The sequence below is a fragment of the Oryx dammah genome, unplaced genomic scaffold (genome assembly GCF_014754425.2).
Source record: "Oryx dammah isolate SB20612 unplaced genomic scaffold, SCBI_Odam_1.1 HiC_scaffold_11072, whole genome shotgun sequence".
Classification (NCBI taxonomy): Eukaryota; Metazoa; Chordata; class Mammalia; order Artiodactyla; family Bovidae; genus Oryx; species Oryx dammah.
In genome coordinates, this window is record NW_024080466.1 from 2,482,773 (window position 1) to 2,491,080 (window position 8,308).

At 44.0% G+C, this 8,308-nt stretch overlaps 1 pseudogene; it reads right to left on the bottom strand.

Moving 5' to 3' along the window:
- Positions 1-1,154: 1,154 nt before the first annotated feature.
- On the bottom strand, positions 1,155-1,548 carry LOC120860404 (annotated as a pseudogene).
- Positions 1,549-8,308: the final 6,760 nt, after the last annotated feature.

Genomic DNA, 8,308 nt, shown 5'->3' on the forward strand with positions numbered 1-8,308 from the left:
AAAATTTAATTCAAGCTTATTTTGATAGCTTCTTAAGGCTTCCTTCAACTAGACATGTTGGTTTTTTAATTAAATAATATCCATAAATTCAACTGTAATCATATATTCATAATAAGCAACAAAAATAATCAACTACTTTTCTCACTATATTCCTAGAAGTACAGCAGAACTTCTGCTACAGCAGAAGACTTCTCTAGACTGGGAAAATTTTTAGAAATTATATGTTTTACATAAATTTTTATGGAGTTTTTAAACATTCATATTTCAGCACCTTAGAAGACATTCTATAATTGACTTCTCAAATTAATTTCTAAGTTTAAAACAAAGTTAACTTCAAATAAATTTTATCATTGGTTTTATTTTTAAATATTTATATTTTCTTTCTCAAATATATTTCAAACTTTTCTAGCATGTAACAAGTTCAAGATTATATGGGCATGTATTCTTACAAATGCATTTATTCTTGTTTACATGATGTACACGTGGGATTGGTAATGCACTGTTTGCAAACCTCCATTTAGTTTGCAGAACGTTTTCATTTTTGTATTATCTTATTTAGTGCTTTCCCTGAGGAGGAGGTATCATTATCATTGCTATTTTATTGATGAGCAAATTGAGTCTCAGAGAGATTAAGTGACTTTACAGGTCACAGGCCTGGAACCTAGTTTCTCTTCACATTATTCACCTCAAATAAGTTTTAATATAATATTGCACCTCTAGAGGGGCCTTCACACTTTTTTTTTTTTTTAATTTCTACAACTTGATTAATTACAGTTGACCCACTGAAATCTGGAAAGAAAAAATAATCATCTTTCCTCTGCTTTTCTTCAAATTATCCCACTCGAGCTGGAGATCACAGGATATGGCAAATTAGATGAAACATTATTTTTAAGGCATTTGACAGTTAATTAAAGAGTCTGAGGTGATGACCTTCGGTTAGACTATTGTTTCAGTTTTATTTGTTGTTGCTGTTGTTTTATGCATTTTCAAACTGCTTTATTAATTTCACGGTAAATATAATGAACATCTCTCCATGCAATAGGTAAAACTGCCGCTGACAGAAACTTAACAGGTTGGGTCAAAAACAACAGTCAATGAGAAGCCGGTAACAGGAAGCCCACAAGAAACACCAGAAGATTTACAACAAAGGTCTGTCACGAACACGTAAGTTTAGGAAGCAGATGTACCTCTATTAGCATCGGGCATCGCGGCATAAGGCGTAACTCATCACGATGGCCGTGGTGAGGCGGTCAGCGCTAACTGCCCGCAGATTATGACTCAGCTGCTTCTCCCAAAGCTTTTCCATTAAGCTGCCTCACCTCCTCCCCAGTGCTTCCCATATTCTCCTCTCTCACCCTTGCCTGTGGCTCTGCAAGCCTCTGAGCCATGTCCCATCTATAACGCAGAAAGGGCTGCCTAACATGGCGCCTACGATTTCCTCTAGGTACACGGCTTCCAAAAGGACGGCCACAGGCTCTCCTTTATTAGCGTCTTGCCCCCTTTCATCCTTGTTTCAGTCTCCTGGTTGGCATTTTCCATGCCGAGATTTTTTTACTGCTTGTTCCTCTTTGGACGCCACTGCTTCTGGGCCTATCCTTGCTGTCTCCTCGTCTTCCCCATCCTTGCTGCAAGAGTGACACTTCCCCTCCTAGACAGCCCCCGGCCCCAGCACATCCTACTCTTGGGGGCCGCCCCCAGCACACATACCCTCAGGGCCATCAGGAGCAGGGACTGAGAAGAGAGTGGATGACCAAGAGGTCTCTCAGCTTTAATTTTAAGACCACTATAACAATTCAGGAAAAACTAGGTGCAAGTTTAAATGAGAAAGACACTGCATAGAAATTTCCAGGATCTAGAATCAACTAGATCTAGAATCAACTAGAAAAGTGTGTTGAACTGGTTAAGGAATTTTCTTTTAAAGCATCTATTGATAAATAAGAGACCACACCATTGTGTGTGGCTCAGTATGTTAGCAAATTTGGAAAACTCAGCAGTGGCCACAGGACTGGAAAAGGTCAGTTTTCATTCTAATCCCAAAGAAGGGCAATGCTGAAGAATGTACAAACTACCGCACAGTTGCACTCATTTCACATGCTAGCAAAGTAATGCTCAATAATCCTTGAAGCTAGGCTTCACCAGTATGTGAACCAAGAACTTCCAGATGTATAGGCTGGGTTTGGAAAAGGCAGAGGAACCAGAAATCAAATGGCCAACATTTGTTGGATCATGGAGAAAACAAGGGAATTCCAGAAAAACATCTACTTCTGCTTTATTGACTACACTAAAGCCTTTGACTGTGTGGATCACAACAAACTGTGGAAAATTCTTAGAGATGGGAATATCAGACTACCTTACCTGCCTCCTGAGAAACCTGTATGTGAGTCAAGAAGCAACAGTTAGAAGCAGATGTGGAACAACTGATTGGTTCAAAAATTGGAAAGTAGTATGACAAGGCTGTATATTGTTACCCTGCTTATTTAACTTATATGCAGAGCACATCATGTGAAATGCTGGGCTGGACAAATCACAAGCTGGAATCAAGATTGCCAAGTGAAATATCAACAGTCTCAGATATGCAGATGATACCACTCTAATGGCAGAAATGGTTTTTCCAGCAGTCATGTATGATATTAGAGTTGGACCATAAAGAAGGCTCTGTACCAAGGAATTGATATTTGTGAACTGTAGTGCTGGAGAAGGCTCTTGAGAGTCCCTTGGACTGCAACGATATCAAATCTAAAGTCAATCCTAAGGAAAATCAATCCTGAATATTCATTGGAAGAACAGATGCTGAAGCTGAAGCTCCAATACTTCGGCCACCTGATACGAAGAGCTGATTCACAAAAGACTCTGATGTTGAGAAAGATTAAAGGCAAAAGGAGCAAGGGGCGGCGGATGAGATGGTTAGATAACATCACTGGCTCAGTGGACATGAATTTGAGCAGACTCTGGGAGACGGTGGAGGGCAGAGGAGCCTGGCATGCTGCAGTCCATGGGTTCACATCAGACATGCCTTAGTGACTGAATGACAACAGCGTTAATAAATGAGGTTTTTAGCTTTAATTTTTGTCCTTTATTTAGGAATTATTTCTAACATGTATTAGCCTACTTTCTTTCTAGAGAATATGTTCAGGAATGATGTTCAAAACATGATTTAATCTTTTTAAAAGATTGTACTTTTATAGTGATTACATTAAGCATATGTTTTTCCTGATAAAGTATGGGAGGTACAGGTGTTGATGGTATCTGAGGATGGGCTAAATAATACCTGCAGGAAAAAAATCATAAGACTAGCTCTTTAGGGGTCTGCTTATTCCTTGTCTTTTAGTTCCCTATAAATTCTAGATGATCACCATTAATGCAAACTTGTTAATAACTAAAGCAAATCGAAACTTCTTTCAGAAGCTATATGTAAATGTCTCATTTATTCTTTAAATATACTTGAGTACCTACTCATTCCTCCTCTGTAGGATGGGGATAACAGCTGAACTTTCTGTATCAGTCAGGTTTCTTTGTTGAAGACAACATAAATGAGCTCTGGCTGTAACTTCCCTGGTGGTCCAGTGGCGAAGACTCATGCTTCCAATAGAGAGGGTCCAGGTTCCATCTGTGGTCAAGGAACTAGACCCCGCATGCCACAACTAAAGATCCCGCATGCAGCCAGATACATAAATAAATATTAAAAGGAAAATAAACCTTGGCTAACTTATCTGGAAAAAGGTTGTACTGGAAGGAAAACGGGATGGTGGAGAAGTCGCTGTGGAAAATGGGCCCGCCCTGACCACCGGCACTGTCACAGCCAGACCTGGGTCGCCACAGTGATGCACACCCCTGGGGGTTATCTCGGCATCTCTGCGGCACTTTGTGCAGATTCCAAGTTTAAGGTGAGTGCACCCAATTGACGTAACCTGGGTCCCATGCCCTGACTACTCCCTAGTTACCAGAGAGTGGTGACAAGTACGTGAGCCAGACTCAGCCTTCAAACTGCAAAGTGGGCACTGTTCCCACCAAGACTCATAATTATGGATTCTCCACAAACAGAATGGGAGGTTAGAAATTAGGCAGGTAAAAGGCCAGTGCTCACTGTATGACCTCACAAGGACTGGGAAGACTCAGTGGGGGGGGTCTGTGTAAAGTACTTGGCACAATGCTGGCACAAGGAGGCAGTTGATCAGTTTCAGCACTGTTATCATTATTAACTCAATGAGGTGGGCAATGCGCTCATTTTAGGGATAAAAATGTAATAGGGCACATTTCTAACCAAAAGCCTCAATTATTTTGGAAAGCTTTTACAGGCAGAAACAAATATAAAAAACATAGTAATAACACCAATAAATCAGTGCTACAGTATAGGTATGACTTATACTATAAGTCATATACTGTGACTCATACCTATACTGAAAAAGAAGGAAAGGGAAAAACAGTCAGAACAGAGAAGAAAACAGACTAAGTTCTGAATCCTGAGAGCAGCATCCTGAAAGGGCTTGGCATGTCTGAATTCCTGTGACTGGGGCAGGTTCAGGATTGTGAAGGATTCTGTGTATCACTGAAATGAGTGATTTCACTAATTACCCTTGGTAAAGGGGGTGACCTAATCAGACCTGGGGGATGGGGTGACTCTTTAGGAATGGTGACCGTGGATGAGACTGAGCAGAGGCAACGTCAAGAGTTCAGATGAGAGAAGATGACGGCCTGTTCTCGGGGAAGATGAAAAATAAGACAACAGCTTAGAAATACTGGGTCGACCAGAAAGTTCATTCAGGGTTTTCTGTAAGATATTATGGGACAACCTGAATGAACTTTTTGGCCAACCCAATAATTTAATACATAGAGTGAACTACATTCAGTGCCTCCAACACTAGGAGTGAGGAATGGAAGGATCCTGGGTGACTAAAAAAACCACACAACTTCTTATGACGAGTGGGTGGTCGTGCCATCATTATAATGATAGGCAAGGGAATAATTCGAAGCAGTTGCGAGAGGAAAGAGAAAGAGTTTCTGCGTGGTTTTTGGCTTGCCTCACATTAAGAGTTGGCAACAAAGAATGTAGCTGAAGCTATTAAATTGGCTATCAATCAGGGAAGGAGGAAAGAGTCAGTAGATACCTATAATATTGATTCCTATCAAAATGAAAGAACCAAATCACAAGATTTTGCATGCGATCTCAGAGGCAGTTATTGGAGACACCATCTATGACAGGAAGTCTCTGGATCTCGGTTTAGGAATCTATGGGATAGCACAAAGAGACTTGGGGACGTCTTACAAATATTCAATGAGTGAGAGCGAGGTTGAAATGCTTACAAATGTAAGTATGGAATACATTGTTACGATGAGTTCTGGCAGCAGGTAAGATACAGTTATATCCACTATGCTTAGCAACATATGCTCAGTTTCCTAGAGTTGTCTATTCTCTTGCTGTTTGTTTATCCGTGGGCCCCATTTCTTTAATAATAACAACAGTAGGCACTGTTAAATGAGATGTAAAGGCCATCATGTCTGGCACTAGGGACACAAAGAGAAATTAAGGACACTACCCTGCTCTCAAGGAGCGTACAGTCCAGGTGGGCAGCACTTGTAAATAACTAAAGTACCGACGGGGAAATGAGTGTTGGAAGATGTACATGCAATAGGTGCTGAGAGAAAGCACCATACTGCACCTCAGTTTTGAAACAAGGTTTTGAGGGAAAATTTCTTGGAGAGGACCAATAGGCTTTATTCTGAAGAATTAACTGTATTTAGTCTGGCAACACTTCAATGCAATACATAGCATAGCTGTTTGTTCTGTACTGCAAGCACTTCAGAAGGGCTTGAATGTAAAGTACAAGAAATGGCAAAAGGCTGTGGGTGGAAATGAAACTAGACAAGTAAGCAGGGCTAAGACAGTAGTCTAAAAGGCCAGCAATTTCCAAGAAAGGTAACTCTGTCTATGAGGAAGCTGTTAGGACAGCTTTATGGATTTTTAGCATGGTGATAAACTAGGAAACAATGAAGAGGCATGCAAATTCACTGAAAAAAAAAAAAAAAGACAAAGGAGATCCCCACTGTGCTAGTCAAACAAAAACAGTTGAAGGATCACATAAGACATCTTAAGGAGTTTGGGCTTCCCTCATAGCTCCGTCGGTAAAGAATCTGCCTGCAATGCAGGAGACCTGGGTTTGATTCCTGGGTCAGGAAGATCCTCTGGAAAAGGACATGGCAACCCACTCCAGTATTCTTGCCTGGAGAATCCCATGGACAGGGGAGCCGGGCAGGCTACCATCCATGGGATTGCAAGAGTCAGCTTGACTTAGCGAGTAAACCACCAAGGAGTTTGGACTTCATACCAAGGGTAGTGGAGTGCCTCCACAGAAGTTTAAAGAGAGGGGTACCTAATCAGGCTTTCATTTTATAAAATGCAAATCTGATGGTACTGTACAGACTGGATTAGGAGCAGACAAGATTGCAGCCTGGGAAACGCCGCATGAACGGATGGTGGCCTGAAACAAGACAGCAGCTGCTAGGAGAAACTGGAAACGCCAGAGAGGCAGGGCTGCTGTTTAGGCACTAAGCTGAGTCAGACTCTGGGCGACCCTATGGTCTGTAGCCAACCAGACTCCTCTATCAAATGGGATTTTCTAGGAAACAACACTGGAGTGGGTTGCCATTTCCTTCCCCAGGGAATATTCCCCAACAGGAAGCCAATGGAGTCTTTACCTTTGAGGCACCAGGGCAGCCTGGTGAAACACGGAGCTAGGGGCAAAGAGACAGTAATGAATTGCAAGTGGAGGAGGAAGGGGAGGGAGAGCGAGAGGGACAGAGAGAGAAAATCAAGTCACTGCTCATAGTAAGTTGTGTGTATGGGCTTCTTTTGGTCTGTCAAAGCCTTTTAATCTTAAATCCAAAATGAAGTCAAAGCAGTGATCTGAAACCATCCACTCCTTTTCGTTTTGAAATCTAATTTTTACCTCCTGGCAATCTGGAATTAAATTTCTGAGATTGCTGTCAATTATTTCCTTTCTTGGTTTCTCTTCCTCTTTCTTCCCTTTTTTAACCTCTTATGCTTTAACTCTATTCGAAAATAAGTAAGTGAGTGAGTGTCCGACTCTGTGCGACCCCATGGACAGAGGAGCCTGACAGGCTCCAGTCCATGGGATTTTCCAGGCAAGATTACTGGAGTGGATTGCCATTTCCTTCTCCAGGGAATCTTCCCGACTCAGGAATTGAACCCGTGTCTCCCACATTGCAGGCAGACGCTTTACCGTCTGAGCCACCGGGGAAGCACCTATGGTAAACTACCTCATCATAACTTAGCTTTCCCCCTAGAACTGTGGAACATAACTGAAACTTGTCCCCATCACAATCTTGTAGATTTCCTAAAGCTTTCCCAAACTTGTCCTTGATCAGAATCTTGTAGGTTTCCTGAAGCTTTCCCCTTGCTACTTGGAATGTTTCTGGGTTAATGTTCACAGGGTAATTGTTGTGAGTACGACTAGCTTCTTTTCCGCGGAGACGTTCAGCATTATAGTCATCATATCATTTTCTTAAAAAAAAAAAAAAAAAAGCTTCTTTTTGTCGTAAAGGCAAAACATATTTTCATCATATTAAACTTTCGAATATGACTCACAGGTATGTCACTTGTACAAACAGTAAAACAAATCAACAGATTATATCTGGGTTCTATTAAGTGTATACGGCGGTGGCAGAAGGGCAGAAGAAATGCAAAATTTCCATCTCAGACCCCGGTTCCCAAAAGCAGAACAGCAAGTCTGTTGCACGGGGAGGTGACCACCCTCGTTGGGCAGCGCAGCCCGGGGCTGCGGGGGAGTCCGCCTGCCCCCGCCTCCGCCAAGGGGCCCGCCGCCCCCCGCCACCCCCCGGCCTCTCCACAACTCAGGGTCCTCGCCCCGTCCGCGAACTACTTTCTCCGTCCGGGAACTGATTCCTGCTGCGGCCGGACTGCACCGTCCCTGCACCCACAGTCCGCAGGGGGCTCTGCAGGCGCCGAGAACCACAGCCCCGTGAACCAGGCGGTTTTGCAGGGGCAGGAACTAGGGCTCCGGGCCAGGCCAGGGGCGGCTCCTCCGGGAGCAGCAGAGCGCCCACCAGGTCCGGGAGGCTCGGCGCCGCGGGCTGGAGCCGAGGGGCGGGGCGGCCCTGAGCTGAGCGCGCCCCCTCCCGGCGCGCCCCACCTCTCCCGGCGCGCGCCCACTACGCGCGCGCCCCCTCTCCCGGTGCGCGCCCACCCTGCGCGCGCCCCCTCCTCCCGGCGCGCGCCCCCTTCCCCGCGCGCGCCCCGTCCCCCGGCGCGCGCGCCCCCTCCTCCCGGCGC